Source organism: Quercus suber, unplaced genomic scaffold (genome assembly GCF_002906115.3).
Source record: "Quercus suber isolate HL8 unplaced genomic scaffold, Cork oak 2.0 scaffold_3B, whole genome shotgun sequence".
In the NCBI taxonomy this organism is placed as follows: domain Eukaryota; kingdom Viridiplantae; phylum Streptophyta; class Magnoliopsida; order Fagales; family Fagaceae; genus Quercus; species Quercus suber.
The window spans coordinates 2,796,179-2,815,507 of record NW_027071805.1 but is presented as its reverse complement, the minus strand read 5'-3'; the positions used below and the strand labels follow the sequence as shown (position 1 = coordinate 2,815,507).

At 33.0% G+C, this 19,329-nt stretch overlaps 1 long non-coding RNA gene across 1 annotated transcript; it reads left to right on the top strand.

Moving 5' to 3' along the window:
• Positions 1-11,432: 11,432 nt before the first annotated feature.
• On the top strand, positions 11,433-12,738 carry LOC136066212 (uncharacterized). Its single transcript, XR_010627664.1, has 2 exons — positions 11,433-12,483; positions 12,573-12,738. It is a non-coding gene; the product is annotated as an uncharacterized LOC136066212 (long non-coding RNA).
• The last annotated feature ends 6,591 nt before the right edge of the window (positions 12,739-19,329 follow it).

Genomic DNA, 19,329 nt, shown 5'->3' with positions numbered 1-19,329 from the left:
CATTGTGTTCTTCTCTTTTCTTTTCTTTTTTTTCCTTACAAATCCCTTTGTTCAAGATCTGAAATTATCAGATCTCCTTCCGATCTTTGTTCTTCTTCACGTTCTTTCATTTCTTCTAGATCTAATCATAACTTCATACTGGTGTATTGGCCAAAATTCACTGGAAAACTGAAACAAAAAGAAACCGTCAGAACCTCAAAAACCGATCACGGTTCTCAGAACCGTACGGTTCGACCACGGTTCACACGGGTCCCTGCTTTTTTCCCATTGAGCGGTTCTTGAAGCTAAAAAAAATCGCAAAACTGAGAGTTTCGCAGTTTTTCCAGTCGGACCGTACGGTTCGATCTGGGTTTCAAAACCTTGGTCATAAAAGGGTACTCAATTACCCATTTACATATAAACTTAAAAACTATATTACCCACATAACCTATTTAATTTTGTAACCCGCCCATTTAATCCAAAATGACCCAAACACCCCCTAGAAATACCAAAATTACAACAGTACCCACTTAAATTGACAAATTGACTAAAATACCCCCTTGCACCTCAAAATTACCAATATACACTTGGACCTCCCACTAAAGGCTATACATACCATATTTCAAAGTAATTAAAAAAAAAAATAAGAAACAAATAAAAACAGAAATGCTTCAGTTTTTACAAAATACCCTCTTAATTCCTTTCTTCTTCTTTTTTTGACAATATAATCGTCAATATGTAGTTATTGGGAAATAAATATTAAAATGTAAAAATTAAAAAAAAAAAATTAAGCCTTTAACCAAGATGTGGGCCACTTTTTAGGAACTCATTTGCACTAGTTCAAATTGCAAACAATAAACAAATGATCACACACACCCACAAGTTCCACTAACACATTTAGTACTAATAAGCCTAACAATTACAAACACAAACAACTCAAACTCACCAATGAATTGTACCTAGGGGTGGCAATTTGTACCCAAAACCATGATCCCACCAATGACCCCACTTAATTTATGTGAGTCTTGACCCAACCTGTAGACATCGCATTTTGTACCCTTTAATAAATTTTAATCCCCAGTCCCAATGATGGCCTCACATGTATACAAAAGGTAAATGAAGTTATTTTGAGAGTTTGGAAGTAATCACAACTCAAAAGTGCTCAAATCGCTTTGAAAACGATGCTGAAAAGTGAGCATTTCTCACTCTTTTGACCATAACTTTTGCTCCACAAATAATTTTTTAGTAAGGTTTATTTCATTGAAAAGTAGACATCTTGGGTTTCAATTTGAACACAATTTTTTCCTAATTTGGACTCATATTGAGTGAGTTATGACCATTTGAAGTTGGGCCAACCCAGTAGTCAAAATTAGGGTTTTCGGGGATGCATGCGTACGCATGAAGCTTACTTGTGTATGCATGCATGAACCTGCATAAGCAGGCCAATTTCCAGAAGTCTTGAACTTCTTTTTTTATGGGCCCCAACCCTTAGACCCTTTGGAACATTCAAAACCCTTTAAATGAGTCTGAAAACCCTAGTTTGAACATATAATACTCATTTTATGTCTTCAATCAAAATTCTATAAAGAAAAAGTGTCACTTTGATTTTTAGATCCTATTTTCTCTCTCAAAAACCCTAGGGCAGCAGCCACCATGTTTTTTTACAAAGATTCGAAACCTTTTTCTAGGACAAAAACTAAGGCAGAAACTGGCCTTTTAAGGGATTTCTCAAAACCTTTTCAAAATCTTTTTATTTTTGAGTTGTGATTACCAATGAACTATTGAATACTTTGATTCCTTTGTTTATCCCATGATCTTGTTGTGTGGGCATTGAGGGGCCAGTTAAACATCAACCAAGTTGTGTTCCAATAAGCAAGGTGAGTCTCTCTTCATGGCTCTTCCTTAATTTGGGTTTTATAACTTGTGTTCCTTTTGTTCTTAATTTTATTTGCATGTTATATATGCTTAGAGATATGTTTTGCTTTGTTTATTTTTGTTTTATTATGTCTCATTATGTTTTGATTGGTGAGTTGAATGATTGAAAATATTGATGAACATGTTTTGATGTGTTAAGTGTTGTTCTTATTTGTTATTAGATCCAATGCGTGTTTAGGAATAGATTTTGTTTTGGATATCTTAGTTGTTAGTTTAGGTTGTTTATGTTTATATTAGAAGCATGTTTAGGTTGTTAGTTTCTTTGTTTTAAGTTTCTACTCTATTTTTCTGCATTTTAGTTTTTGGGTTAGGGTTTAAGGCGTGTATGCTATGCATGCTTACGTATGCGTACGCATACAACTAGCCCGTGCACGCAGGCTTATGTATGCGCATGCACACTCCTACCCAGAAACCCTAATTTGAGTTTTTTTGCTTCTGTTTCTTTATTTCTTTCATATAATATGCCTCTGTTTTGACCATTTTCTTATGTTTTTGGGTCTTTGTCTCTCTGTTTACTTGTTGTTTGTTCTTCATATGTTAGATTAGGGTTTACCCTTTAATGTTTTCTTTGTTTTTCCATAAACATGCATTCCCATGTCCATCCATTGATGTATAGGTGCTGTGATGCAATAAGCTAAGTGAGGTAAGTCATGCATTCACATGAACATGCATTTTGGATGATGAACACAATGAATATGTTTGTTTGATGCTTGGATACCATGGGGGGGTTTGGATTCCGCGTTTGCGTTTCAGCAAACGCGTTTTCCTCCCCTTAAAAAAAAAAAAAAAAAAAAAAAGCCGCATTTTTTTACTTTTGGGAGACAAAAAAGCTGTGCATGAACAGTGCGTGCACTGTTCACGCACTGTTCATGCACTGTTCATATAATAAAAAATATTAAAAGTGGGTCCCATAGTACTATTTACACATTTAAAAATTATTTTGCTACAGTGTTTTCAGTTTTCAGTTTTCAGTTTTCAGTTTCAGCAACAATAAGTTCAATCCAAACACACCCCATGTTTAGATGTTTGAGTTATATTTGATTTTAATACCTTGCTACCATGTCTATATTTTTGCCCTTGTGATATCTTTTTCGTTGGCTACCTTGGATGAAATGATATGATAATGCATGATAAATGTATGCTAGGTTTCATATGAGTTGCCATGATAGATGTATGTTAGGATTTTGGGATGATTGATGCCATGTTGATTGCTAGATGTATGCTAGTGTATATGTGAGTATAGATAACAATATTGAATGAGTCTTTAATGAGATTAAGACATAAGACATAATGACTGGAAGCCGACCCACGGGTCGAGTAAGGTTGGGCGCTTAACACCTTCTCATCCCTATACCTAAACTCCGAACCCATATTCTGATAGTAAGATTAGTCCTTCCACATAAAGGCGCTATATTTATGGTTCCTAGACCTAATCTAGGTGGCGACTCCATCTTTTTCTCCACCCTGGTCTACTTAGCCGAGGCGTACTCCCCCTTTCTTAAGGAGGAAGCTGCTGCATTCACACAACCCGATTAAAAATTTAGGTTAAATGTATAAAAGAATTATTGGGTAATTCATTTAATGAGTCTTAATGGGTAAACCTACTTGTTAGGTTAAGATAGCTTGACCCCGGTTAATTAATTCAATTACCCAAGTTGATTAATTAGGTCAAATTACATGCAAATCATGGAGGCACCAACAAATCACCAAATAAACTAAATGCAGTGAAAATTAAATTGACACGGTGATTTTTTGACAAATGGGGATAACCTCTTGTAAGTTGTAAGGCAAAAACCCCACAAGGTGATTTTAAGGTCACCACTTCCAAAAATCAACTAATCAATAATCAAGCAGTTACAAGTATAAGGAATCTTACCACTACCCTGACCTATCCCAAAATACGAACCTACAGTTGAACCTTCACTTCAATACCCAATTGGACTTGATCTTGTAGTAGCATTCTTTCCTTTATTGCACAAATCTCCAATTTATGATTAACTCATTTGCACGGATCCTAGTAAGTGACTAACTCCACAGCAACCCTTTGATTATTGCAGTTGATTTGCAATAGCTTCACATAGAAACACCAATCAGATTTTCAATGTTGGTGCTAAAGAATTTGCTTGGTTACAAAATCCAAAGGCATACAAGAACTACAGCAAGAACTCTTTCTTCTGTAGGTGGAGGCTAAGGTTTCAAAAAGAAAACCTTATGAAGCTTTCTAGGGTTAGGGTTTTCCTTCTCCACTTCTTTATTTAAATAGGAGCTTAATGGGCCTTTTAAATAGTTTCTCCTATTCCAATAGGTTTACACAAACCTTAAGCTTTCCTAGTCCTATAAGGATTATACAAACTCATAAACAAATAGCCTTTAGGACAGGTATCGAGCTTTAATAAATCTCGATAGATCGACAAGTATCGAAGTGGTATTAAGACCTGTAGATTTAGCTTTTCTTGAGCAGTTCTTGAGTAATCTTCATGTCTTCAATGTAACCACTTGTAATGATCATCTTAAACCTACTTAGATTTATCAAAATACAAGTAAAGTGCATTTTGTCATAAGATATGACAATTATATAAAAATATGAACCTAACACTACTGAGTATGTAGTGACTCCCATCTTTTAAAAAAAATATATATATATTCACCATTTTTGAAATTTAAATGCTTAATAGATTAAAAGAAAAAAATCAACCCAAAACCTTAATTCTCTATTCAGCTACCAAACTACTCTCCTCCTTTTTATTTTTTTTCGTTGGTTTTCTTTTTCATTTTCCTAGCTACCAAACATATCCTATATGGTCTAATCCCTCTCACCCTCTCTCACATCAAGGCCTCCATGGCCAAAGACTACCGTTGCTCGCCACCAACCGATTCTCTCCAACTACTTTCGTCTCTAGTGCTAGCACTGATTTCTTCACCAACAGTGGTTTGAGTTTTTAGCTTTGTCTAACAAAATCTTATGATGGCAATTTTTTTTTTTTCTAATCCAGTTTTATATAATTTGAAGGTGTGTGTGTGTGTTATTTGGTTGTCGAGAAAATTTGAAGGAAATAGAGGAAAGAGAACTAAATTTTTAGTTGGTATTGAATGTGAAATTTTGGTGAAAACTCAGTTGATTTTCTTTTCCTGATTTATCATATTCTTTTATTGATGAATAAAGAACCAGATCATTGCTCCTAAATTGATTTTTTGTTCAACCAATTAAAGATTATCAATATTTTATTTTTTGGTGAGTTGGATTTTAGTCGGCTATGATTTAATTCATGAGATTTAATTTATTGTTTGTTTAAAATTGTTTTAATTTTATAATGGGTTAAATTGCTAGGTTGAGAATTAAATAGGTTAGGTGGATAATGGGTATTTAATTTATATTTAGATAATAATAAATGGTTAAATGAATAACTTATTATCCAACACATTTATAACCCAACCCATCCAATTCACCCCTATTTGCACCTATGTAAAATGTCTATTACAAACACAGTTACACACGGAACAAAACAATTATGAATAAAATAAAATAGAAGAAGGAGAAGAGAACTTGATAAAGACGAATAAGGCAGAGATTTGCATCAAGGCTGTATGTGTGTGAAGACATATATAATTACATTTGGGCTTCCACTCAACAATCAATTTCTAGTGTACAGCAACTCCAAATATGGAGGAAATACTTTTCAAACTTCAAACTTGTTTCCTATATAACTGCAGCACCACATTCATACTGAAACATTCCATTGCTTTCTAACTTGTCTGGGATAGAGTTGGGGCTTAGCATCTGGATAGAGTTCCTTGCTTTCTAACTTGTCTTGGAAACCCAATTTATTCTTGGAAGCACCTATTGATGTAGAACGTTTACCTACGAAGAGAAACCTTCAACTATCGTATATCTATGAAACTCAGGTTGTTGATTTCCATTTAGGCACAGCATGTTATTGTCTGTCCACCATACAAAATTGCAGGAAGAATAAAAATAAAGATGTGACAAAACTCCTGGAAGATAAACATGCTTTTTTGGCCTGTGGTGTTTGAATGGAAGATAAAATGGCGTCTTAGTTGTCATCACTGAAACCTAGCTAAGTGGTTCATGGAGCAAGAGCATCAATCTCCAAAATATTCATAGAGGTAGAGTGCCTTGGAGTGGCTATGTAAATGTACATGTTTGAAAATTTCCATTTTTATTTTATTTATTATTATTATTTAGTTTTGCAATTTACAGCATCAAATTAAAAGAAGATAGCTTAGTGACATAAACTGAATATAATCTAATGGTGTTAGCATGTATCCATCCATTCAGCTATCTGCTTAAATTCAAGTTCATGCAAGTGCACCTTATAGATGAAGCTAAAATAATGAGGATCTAAATTATTTAGCTATTCCATCTTTTTGGGAAACAATTAGGTTCATGCAAGTGCATCATGGGCCTGAAGCCTGTTAATAATAAATTAGACCTGAACTCTTCCATATGTGTGTTCTCAATTTCATCAATCCAAATTTTGGTGACAAATTTGCTCCAAAAATATCAACTTGCAGTCCAAAGAGCAGCTCCATTTACACCTGTGGTTGGTTCAGGCACCTAGTTTTCAATTTACATACTTTCTAAGAAAGGAATGTTCTTGGTCCTACTCAATTTCCTGGGAAATAGTAGGCCTCCTAATTCTGAAGACCACACTCTAAGCTGCCCCATACATTCAATAATAATGCAACAACCTATACTACAAATTCCTTCACAACATAATACAGGTTTCAAAAATAAACTCTGCCCCTGATCTCTCCATATATAATCTGAAAATAACCAAAGCTGGACATAGGCTGTACTAGTGACCCATTGGGTCTTATTTTGGGTTTTATTTGAATTTAACTGCTAATAAGTAGTAAAAACCCAGAATGTTATGGTTTCAAGAAATTCAAATTCTACTAGATATAGAGGTCAGCCACCTATAAATATGAATGAAAGAATTTCAATTTGAATAACAATACGTTTGTGAATAATTCAACGAACATTGTAGTTGAGGTTCTAAGGTGTGAGACTCAGGTATACTTTTAACTTCTATTTTTCCATTGAAGCTTCTTCTTTTATAAGTAAAAATTCATTTAAAAAAAAAAAAAAAAAAGGCAAGAAGGGCGCCACCAATGTATGCAGAAAGAGTGTAAAGTATGAGTTGCAGAAACAAATTTGAAATTTCACATGTTTCTCAAAATCATCTTTCAATCACTGATTACTTCATTGATTTCAAATGTCTCTGTAATGAATTGGTGAATTATGATCCATATCCTGAATATTCATGTGGAGCAATGAAGATCCTTGACAAGAAAAATGATTGTGATTATGTGATGAGGTTCCTCATGGGACTGAATGAGAATTACAGTACAATCCGTAGTCAGGTTTTGATGAGTAATCCCATCCCTGACATCAACTAGATCAATTCACTTGTGATTCAAGAACAAAGACAAAAGAGTATCAACAATGCTGGTGCTAGTTCTGGTTCTAACAATGTTTAGATTGAGGCGACTGCACTATACTTAAATTTTGGTTGTAATGGGAGTTACTTAAATTCTAATTCCAATGGTGGTTCTAGGTTCAATTCTGCAAATAGAGGCAATAATTGTAAAGACAAGGGCATGTCTACCATTTCTGCTAATCAAGTTTCTACTATTGCTAGTGTACATCCAGTTCTTCTTCTGCAGCTATGAACAATGTTACTCCAATGGATAAACCAGGCATACAGTGCTCAATTTGTCAATTACTAATGCCCATCTCATAGAGAAACACGTGTGTAGGATGCCATTGACAAAATATGATTTTTTTTTTTTTTTAAATTGGTGAAAGACCAAATATGATTCCTTTGGAAATCAAAGACTTCCATTGTAATTATCAATTATTTATCATCGAACTTTATGGGTCTCATCTAGCTAACATGCTGTCCAGTTACTCTTACAAATCTTTAACACTTATTAAGAATGTAGAATTGCAATCTTTGTAAAAAGGGAATAAAAAGTGTAGAACATAAACACTTCAATTTATTTAAAGTTCCTTGAATCCACCAAAACAAACTCTAGAATATACCTTTCTCAACAAAATTTTTTTTTTAAAAAAAAGAAATCCAGAATCTACCAATAAATTTACTAAAATTAAAGTAATACTAGACTTTTATTTTTATTTTATAGACGGCAAGCCTATTTAAAATTTTAGAAAACTTATTTCTAAGTAAAAATATTCTTAAACAGATTTTAATTGATACAATGTTATTTAATAAAAAAAATTAAAAAAAAAAACTATAATTGGATAAACACACCTACAATTCCTATTTGTTGAAATGGTCCCTAACATATCAAATGTGCCAGTTTAGTTTCTAACCTTTTGGTATTACGTTAAAATCATTCTTTCTATTAAGAGGTGAATGAAAAAAGCTAACATAGTTAACAAGATGATAAAAAAAGAAAGAAGAAAAAAAAAGTCGTAAATGCACTTTTAGTCTCTACATTTTGACATTTTTTTCCATTTTGGTCCCTATATTTTAATTTTACCACTTTTAGTCCCTAAACCAATTAGCGCGTGTTATATCAATTCTTGCCATCAGCCAACTAACAGAAAAAGCTGACGTGGCTGATGGCACTATTAAAATAATAATATAAAAACCTAAAATACAATTTAATTAAAATTATTTCTTAAATAACAAAAATCATTATCTTTTTAATTCTTATTCTTTTTTTTTTCTTTAACGTGTCAGTCATCAGATTTTTTTAAAAACCCTAACAACTTTAACTATCTCTAATTCTTTCTCTCTCCCTCTCCCTTTCTCTCTTCGGCCTCCATGGACGGAATCTCCCTCTGATCTCAGAATTCTCTCCACTGTAGCTCTATGGCCGGAGCTCATAAGGTCGGCCTTCTTCTCCATCATGCACCGCCGATTTGACCTTAGCTTTCTCTAGTCTAAAAATCTCATCTCTGCTCAAAACCTTACACCCAATCTCAACCAACAGCGAACAGATCAAGGGCTGATCTTCGAGGTTTTGATTATGGCGACCATGGGGTCTTGATGCGGAGAAAATAATGGGAAAATTTTGGAGTCTTGCTGGTGGGTGTTGTGAAAAACGGATCGGTGGTTGGTGGCTGTGGTGTTGTGAACTCCAAGCGGTGGTGGTTGTGGATTGGTTTGGTTTCGTTGGTTGCGGTAGGTTTGTTGTTGGTGTAGGTCGATTGGTTTGTTTGTTTTTGGTCTTCCTTTGGTCGGTTGGGTCTGTTGATGATTTTGGCTTGGGTTGATGATAGCGGGTTTTCTCTAAGATTGGTGGTTGTGGAGTTGTGAACCCTAGGCAGTGGTTGTTGTTGATTGGTTTGGATTCGTTGGTTGTGGCTCTGCTGTGCTGCCCAAAAATATTATCCCAATAACAAATTCACTAATAGAAAAACTAAAGAAAATTTAACCCAATCAACCAATTTTACCCAAAAAAAAAAAAAAAAAAAAGCCCAGCCCTTAAAAGAATTTGAATCAAAACTAATCTATGAACTAAAGTATTTGGTCACCCCATCAAATTCTAGCAACGCTTTGATGTTTTACATCAAAAGGGACAAAGCTATAACATTTAGTACGAATTCTATGACAAATAATTTCTAAGATTTAAAAAAAGTCAAGTTTCCTTTTCATAAATGATTGCACTGTAACATATTAAGGAACAATGATTTTACATCTTGGTCTTTGTTGAGAGTTTATAAATACTAAATAGATGCTTATTTGAAATTTCATAATTTTTTTTTTTTTTTTCATATTTCGGCCCATCTTAACTCAAAGTCTTGTCTCCATTCCTGCATGTTGAAACTTTAGTTTTTATCCCAAAAAAATTAAATAAAAAAGTGACACTTTTGTAATCCAAATCATATATTATCATATTCATTTTTATTTCCTATGTGTGTAGTATATAATATATATATTTATATTTTCAGGATGGATCAAAGGAGAGTGGTCAATGTCAAGTTCCAAGGACGAAATGGCCAAATAACCATAAAATCCTAACAATATAATTAGTTGTCAACGTTTTCAAACTATTTTTTTTTTAGCACCTCGAGTCTCAGAAAATCGAGATATGCGCTCATACCTCGAGTCTTTGATGCTCGATTTTTATAGCCCTTGACCTGGCCTAGTCCCACGTGGCATCCCACGTGGAACTCGAGTCTCAGAGACTCGAGGTCTAAGGCAATATTTACCCCCCAGCCCCCAGAAAGAAATCAGAGCATGAAGCAAAAAAAAAAAACCTGAAGAAGAAGCAAGAAGCCGAAAGCCAGAAGAAAAAAAAAAAAAAAAAAAAAAAAACCCAGAAACAGGCGCGACCCATGGCGCTCCGCGCGCGCCTGAGCGACCCAGGGGCTCGCGCGGCCTGAGCGACCCAGGGGCCGCGCGGCCTGCGCGACCCAGGGGCCGCGCGCCTGCGCGACCCAGGGCCGCGCGGCCTGCGCGACCCAGGGGCCCCGCGGCTCTGCGCGACTCTGTGATCTGATTCTTTCCCTCTCTCTGTGATCTGATTTTTTTTTTTTTTTTTTTGGTATTTTGGTTTGTGGATGCGGCCTGCGACTCTGTGATCTGATTCTTTCTCTCTCTCTGTGATCTGATTTTTTTTTTTTTTTTTGGTATTTTGGTTTGTGGATGGCGACTCTGTGATCTGATTCTTTCTCTGTCTCTGTGATCTGATTTTTTTTTTTTTTTTGGTATTTTGGTTTGTGGATGAGAGAGTTGGATGCTGAAAATATTTTGAAATTTTTTTGATTTGGACCTCGAGTATCTGAGACTCGAGTTCCACGTGGGATGCCACGTGGAACTAGGCCAGGTCAAACTATAAAAATCGAGCATCAAAGACTCGAGGTATGAGCGCATATCTCGATTTTCTGAGACTCGAGGTGCAAAAAAAAAAATAGTTTGAAAACGTTGACAACTAATTATATTGTTAGGATTTTATGGTTATTTGGCCATTTCGTCCAAGTTCCAATCACAAAAGTTAAGAGTGAAGGCAAAATGGTGCAACAGAGAGCGAGTAATGTTGGTAATTGCTTAAGTAATAATGCCTAGAATAACATAATCTATTAGCTATTTATGTACAGTTAGAGGAGGGGATCACGAAGGGTTTAATATAAAATAAAAAAAACTGTTAACTGCTAGGCTACGTTTTCCTTATATATATATATATATGCTGTAAAATTCTCCTACAAAATTATGGCGTAAATGCACTTTTAGTACCTATATTTTGGGGTCATTTCTATTTTAGTCTATACATTTTTATTTTATCATTTTTAGTCCTTAAACCAATTAACGTGTGTCATATTAGTCTTTGCCGTCAGCCAACTAACAAAAAAAGCTGACGTGGCTGACGGCACTATTAAAATAATAATAATAAAATTTATTTTGACATTAAAAAATGCCACATTAGCATTTAAATTAAAAATTAATTTTAACTAAATAAAAAAAATAAAAACAGAATTAAAAATAAAAAATAACATGAATTGAGATATAAGAGTGTCTAGAATAAGGACAATAAAAACACAAATCTAGATTTAAGAAGAAGAGGAAAATTTTCCTTTATTTGACATTTTTTTTCTTTTTTTTCTTTTTCTTCTTAGAAAACAAACACAAGATTAAGCAAGAACAAATTCAGATATAAGAGCACACACTCAGAAATTAAAATTCAAAAATTAAAAAAATCTCAAAATCATAATTTTCTCAAACCCAACAAAATCATCAAATCCCAAAGTACCAAATCAATCCAAAAAATACAACACAACCCATCCAAACAAAAAAACCTCAAGAAAAACCCATCTCAAGTAATTTTAACCCGGCAAACCCACCTCACTCTCAAAAACCCAAACTAAAAACAACAAAAACAAAACATAAAAATCTAAATCAAAACGCTAACTCTAAAACACTATGAAGATTTTTCTGATTCTCTCATTAGCTTCAATCTTCTGCTTTTCTCTAAGCAATTCCATTGAAGACGATGTGATGTGCTTGCAAGGCGTGAAGAACTCTCTCTCCGACCCGGCCAACAAACTGAGTTCATGGACGTTCACGAACTCGTCCGTCGCTTCAATCTGCAAGCTCCAAGGAGTTGTGTGCTGGAACGAGAAGAAGAACCGGCTCATCAGCCTTCAACTTCCGACGATGCAGCTTTCTGGCAAGGTTCCAGAGAGTCTGAAGTATTGCCGAAGCCTCCAAACCCTATATCTCTCCAACAACTCCATCTCCGGTCCAATCCCTTCTCAAATCTGTAACTGGTTGCCACGTGTCTCCTCGTAGATCAGACCGCTGATACGCTTCACTCCACCCTTGCGAGCCAAACGACGAATCGCAGGCTTCATGATCCCCTAGATCTGGGGTTTGTGGACCCATTTTTGCTCTTTGATTTTCTGTAGTTCAGTTTCGTAGGATCTAGGGTTTGTGGACTCATTTTTGCTATTTGATTTTCTGTAGGTTTGGATTGTGGTTTCAGTGCTTTGGGTTTTTGATTTTCTCTAAGTTGACTTCTCGTGCCTGGGTTTTGATTTCTATGTTCTTTAGGGCTGGATTTCTATGTTCTTCTCGAGTTTGTGTCAATCTTCATTTTCCTGTGGTTGCTTTTGTTCATGCTCTTTGATTTGGTGATGTTCATGTTTTTTTGTTTTTTTCCTGTAGGTTTGATGTTCATGTTCTTTTATTCTGGGTTTGCTCTTTGATTCTGGATTTGATGTTGTTGCTGGGTTTATTTCTTGATGTAAGAAGAACATTGAAGAACAAGTTCTCATGTTCTCTTATGATCTCATGTTCTTAGATCTTATTTCATGTAATTTTTTGTTTTTAATTTTTTTATTTAATTAAAATTAATTTAAATGATGATGTGGATTTTTTAATGTCAAAATAAATTTTTTTTTTTATTATTTTAATAGTGCCTTCGTGCCTTCAGTAACTCAGTTACATTAGTTTTTTCTGTTAGTTAGATGACGGCAAGAACTGATATGACACGCGCTAATTGGTTTATGGACTAAAAGTAATAAAATGAAAATATAGGAACCAAAATAAAAATGACTCCGTAAGGACAAAAAATGTATTTACGCCCAAAATTATTGAAGTTTTATTGGATTTCGTGTTTTTTTTTTTTTTCAAATTTATAAATTTTGACAACTTTGAATTATACTTATTTCTTTCTTTATTGGAGGAACACTCGTCATTCCAGTACCATTAGGCCTAGCCCAAGTAGACCCAATTTCTTAGGGCCTAGTTTTACATTGCGACTCCATAACAATCTTCGGAGTTTGGTCGGGCTGAGTCCATATTAAGTTGTTAACTAGTACATTACTTAAGTAGGTCAAAGTCAAAGTTAAACACTATCTGGGAATCCTAATTATCAAGCCTCCTCTATTTTTTTTTTTTTTTTTTTTTGAGGAGAATTAAGTAGTACAAATACAAAGTTGAAGTTACGTAACTCCTAAAGCATCACCTAACAGCCGAGACAAAATACAAGGAGGATTAGAATATAACATAACAAAATCAGAAGCATAATTTCCTTCCTTCGCCAAAATGAATAGATTTTTCTTTAATTTTTTTTATATGAGAACAAATGAATATATTTTTAATCCTTAAATTATTGCTTTTCTTGATTCTCTCAATATTCTGGCTTTTAAAACCAGAGATGGGCTTGGATTTTGAGTTAGGGAAACCAGAGTATAAGTAAAAAACAAAAAAAAAAATCGTGAAATTCCAAATAAGAATCCAATTAGTATTAATAAACTATTAACAAAGATAAAGACACAAAATACCATTATTTCTTACTACATTATAGCATTCGCATCAGTTTATGCAAAAATTTATATTTATTTTAGCATAAAAACTTACATTTTTTTTCTATTTTATATACTTACTTTTCAAAACACCTCAAATCAAATTATCTATTTTACACTATATTTCATTAAAAATCTATTACCTTATCAATTTTTATTTTCATTTTAAATCATATCTCTCTATTCCTTAACAAAAAACCACTACCCTCAATCTAAAGAATTACTAAAATATTCATTTGTACAGCTACAATAATTATGTAAATTTTCACCATTATTGTTGCACAAATATATTTTTGTGGATTGCTACATAGATTAATATAGGTGCATTTTAATTAGAAAATGAAAAATGAAAGTTTTGGAGCACAAATCAGAACCCACGAATTAGGCAAGGCAATGAGTCGCTAACCCATTCTTCTAATCTTCTTTTTTTTTTTTTTTTTTTTTTTTTTTTTTTTTTTTTTTTTTTTTCTCTCTCTTATTTGTACCGAAACGTATTTTGCAACCAAAATGCCTAGAATGTCCCGAAATGGCCAAAACAAACCAATACAACCCAGTATTTGAGGTGGGAAGATTCACAGTTATTTTAGTACAGTAAATTCTAGTCGTATAGGCTCCTACGGTATGAAATTGATGACAATACCCTTCAATTTGAAAATTCACTTTTTTTAAAGAACAATTTTTAAAAATATATATTTTTAATAGTTACGATATGATGGATAGATTTGAACTCTCGATATTTCTGTTAGAAACACTAAACATGGCAATTAAATTATAAAACCCTTATCATTTTTTTTTTTTTTTTTGGTGTAAGTGCACTTTTTCAAATAACATTATTTAAAAAAAAAAATGAATTAAAAATAAGTTAGACCAAACATGCCATTAATAATTTGCTATATCTTACTATTATACCAAAAATAAAACTTATGCTGAATTGAGAAACAAACATATATAATGTTTATTCATATTCTTTTTTGTTGCTAGCGGGTTCATTCCCGATCCTGGCAAATTCTAGATTCAATTCGTCCCAAATTGAGGACCAGATGGATGGAACTTTTTAAGGCATACTCTTTTATTCCCCTCTAAAAAAAGAAGATTTTTAACAATTGTACCTTTATGTATAATCTTTTAAAGCTTTATCTTTTTTCAGGTACAATTATACTTAAAAAATGCTATATCCACAATATTTTTACAACAAATTTTAAGTTGTAGGTTGTTACTGGTGAGCAAAAAAGTAATTTCAATAGCGAATTTAAATTTGCACAAATAACAACTTACTATTTGCAATTTATTGTAAAAATGCTATGAACGTATCACTTCTCGTTATACTTACAACTAAATTTTAGTAAATAAGTTTCTACAATAAACAAATAACCTTTCAATGGACAGTTGCATCCAAACTTAGAAACCACATTTCTCAACAAATATATATATATATATATATATATATCATGTGTAAGAGCATTCACATTAGTCTCCTCAAATTTTTAGTTAAACTAACCAAAAAAATACTATTTTGTTTTACTTATGCATCTGCCTCACTACTTTTACAATTAAATATTATTTTTGAGATAACAAATAGAAATTGTATTAATAAAAAAACCAAAGAATTTGTATACAAAGGGGTCTGCCAAACCCATTGCCCAGACAAGAGTAAAGCAAAGCAAAATGAAAGACTCAAAAAATATGATTTTGAGAAATGCAAACGAGTGCCTTTATGGCACTGGTTAATAATCTATTTAAAGAAAGTTTTTAAGGAAAATGAAAAAAGCTATCAAAATATTAATTACTTTTTTTTTTTCATTTCCCATAAAAGTGGTATCAAAACTTTCCTAAAATTGATTATTAATAAGTGCTCTAAGGGCATTTGTTAGCACGACCCTATGATTTTACTTGTACATGAATAAATGATAAATCCAATATAGTTTTACTTGTGCTGACCAGATCTCCCAGACCCAAAGTCTACTTAATTCGGAACGTTTCCTAAAGCCCAACTCATTGAGAAACACGTGTGTAAGATGCCATTCACAAACTATGATTTTTTTTTTTTTAATAAATATTGGTGAAAGACCAAATATGATTCCTTTGGAAAGACTTCTATTGTAATTGTCATGGACTTTATGCATCTCATCTCAATAGCAGCAGTCCCAGTTAATCTTATAAATCTTAACACTTAAGTATGTAGAATTGCACTGTTTATAATAATAAATAAATATAATGTAGAATTTCCATGTATAATTAACTTCAAATGGTTATTAAACCTAAGAACTACAAGGCCTAAAATATCCTGTTATAGTTCTCTACTTCACTCTATGCTTTTCCTCTGGACAAGTTACCTTAATACACTTGGGCCTTAAGTTATGCAGAACATAAAACTCTTAAATTTATAAAAGGTTCTTTGAATCCACTAATTAGACAAACTCCAGAACATACCAAAAAAAAAAAAAAAAACCTCTCTAGAATCTGCTAATGAATTGACTAAAATTATAGTATTACAAGACTTTTATTTTTATTTTACAGACTCAAGCCTATTTGAAATTTTAGAAAACTTATCTTCCAAGTAAAAATATTCTCAAATGGATTCTAATTGATACAGTAGAATTTTTTATTTAAAAAAAAAAAAAACTATATTAAGAAGAACTAAACACACCTACAATTAAGGGAATGTTTAATTATCATTTTTGTCCGTGATATTTGTCCTATCTAATAAAATGATTCCTAATGTTTTAAAATGATACCTTTTGGTATTATGTTAAAATATTTTTTGCTATTAAGTGGTGGATGAAAAGAGCTAACATAAATGGGGTGAAAGAAAAGAAAGATAAAAATAATGTCAAAATAGTCCCCGCTACGAATCATTTCAGCCCCTAACTTTTGAGGCTTCCATGCAACTTCCTTTATGCATCCCAAATGCAATTTATATTTTATTTTCTTGTTCACAAGAATTGTCAAGCATGTCCATTTCAGTCCCTAAGTTTTCTTGGGTTTCCTTTTTTTCTTTTTTCTTTTTTCAAATTTGTAAAATATTATACTTGAATTATATTTATTATTTCTTTCTTTCTTTATTAGTTATTAATCGTGTTATTAAAGAAGTCACGGTCCCATCTTGAAGCAATTAATCAATGATGCAGGGGAGAAACTCATCATTGCAGTACCATTGGGCCTAGCCCAATAGCTTACAGCCTAGCATAACAATCTTGGGGAGTTCTGTTGAACTGAGTCCATGTTAACTACACAGCTTCAGGATAAAAAAAAAAAAAAAAACCTCTCTAGAATCTGCTAATGAATTGACTAAAATTATAGTATTACAAGACTTTTATTTTTATTTTACAGACTCAAGCCTATTTGAAATTTTAGAAAACTTATCTTCCAAGTAAAAATATTCTCAAATGGATTCTAATTGATACAGTAGAATTTTTTATTTAAAAAAAAAAAAAACTATATTAAGAAGAACTAAACACACCTACAATTAAGGGAATGTTTAATTATCATTTTTGTCCGTGATATTTGTCCTATCTAATAAAATGATTCCTAATGTTTTAAAATGATACCTTTTGGTATTATGTTAAAATATTTTTTGCTATTAAGTGGTGGATGAAAAGAGCTAACATAAATGGGGTGAAAGAAAAGAAAGATAAAAATAATGTCAAAATAGTCCCCGCTACGAATCATTTCAGCCCCTAACTTTTGAGGCTTCCATGCAACTTCCTTTATGCATCCCAAATGCAATTTATATTTTATTTTCTTGTTCACAAGAATTGTCAAGCATGTCCATTTCAGTCCCTAAGTTTTCTTGGGTTTCCTTTTTTTCTTTTTTCTTTTTTCAAATTTGTAAAATATTATACTTGAATTATATTTATTATTTCTTTCTTTCTTTATTAGTTATTAATCGTGTTATTAAAGAAGTCACGGTCCCATCTTGAAGCAATTAATCAATGATGCAGGGGAGAAACTCATCATTGCAGTACCATTGGGCCTAGCCCAATAGCTTACAGCCTAGCATAACAATCTTGGGGAGTTCTGTTGAACTGAGTCCATGTTAACTACACAGCTTCAGGAGGTCAAACAATATCTAGGAATTACCAAGCAATTGGATTGAGGATAGATTGGCTCATGTCATCTAACTTAGGACCCCTTCAGTTGGAGTGATTATTGGGGGACGAAAAATGAGGAGGAAATGGTTTTTGGGTTGTTTTGGTTGGGAGGAGAAAAATTATGGAGATTTGGGTGGAGCCCATAAGTTCTCTACCTAGGCCCACAATTTGGAGTGATTTTATTTTATTTTCCCCATTTTAGGAAGAAAATGTAGAGGGCAGAGGGGCTTGGAAATTACCCATCTACCTCTATCTCCTCCCACTTGTGTACGGTGTGGAGTTTTTTTCTATTAATTTTTTCCTTATGTAATAAGAACATAAAATTAAGAGAGTAAATTTATACAAATTACATTTTTTATAATCTTATTTTTTATTTTTATTTTTCTCAACCAAATAAAAGAGTTTTACACATCTATCTACTTTTCCATCCTCCTAAGTTTTCTTGGGTTTCCTTTTTTTCTTTTTTCTTTTTTCAAATTTGTAAAATATTATACTTGAATTATATTTATTATTTCTTTCTTTCTTTATTAGTTATTAATCGTGTTATTAAAGAAGTCACGGTCCCATCTTGAAGCAATTAATCAATGATGCAGGGGAGAAACTCATCATTGCAGTACCATTGGGCCTAGCCCAATAGCTTACAGCCTAGCATAACAATCTTGGGGAGTTCTGTTGAACTGAGTCCATGTTAACTACACAGCTTCAGGAAGTCAAACAATATCTAGGAATTACCAAGCAATTGGATTGAGGATAGATTGGCTCATGTCATCTAACTTAGGACCCCTTCAGTTGGAGTGATTATTGGGGGACGAAAAATGAGGAGGAAATGGTTTTTGGGTTGTTTTGGTTGGGAGGAGAAAAATTATGGAGATTTGGGTGGAGCCCATAAGTTCTCTACCTAGGCCCACAATTTGAAGTGATTTTATTTTATTTTCCCCATTTTAGGAAGAAAATGTAGAGGGCGGAGGGGCTTGGAAATTACCCATCTACCTCTATCTCCTCCCACTTGTGTACGGTGTGGAGTTTTTTTCTATTAATTTTTTCTTTATGTAATAAGAACATAAAATTAAGAGAGTAAATTTATACAAATTACATTTTTTATAATCTTATTTTTTATTTTTATTTTTCTCAACCAAATAAAAGAGTTTTACACATCTATCCACTTTTCCATCCTCCTAACCAAACACATGAGATAAAATTAAATTTTTTCTATCTCCCATTTTTCAATTCTCCAACCAAACAAAAACAAAGCCTGAGATAAAAATTATGTCAAAAGACAATACGTTGTTATATTTATATTTAATGCTCTCAACTACTATCATTCACATTTATTATTACAAGACATGATACATCACTTAATGAACTTTGGTTCGCCAAACTAGTTGCATGTTCCATCAGCCAACCTAGAGGGCATGATGTGATGTTGGGATCCTTTTCCTAGTTTTATCACTTTTATGTGAAAAATTATTGACCTAGTCTCACTCACAAAACATATGAGCATCTCCTCTATGCCATTAGCAAAGG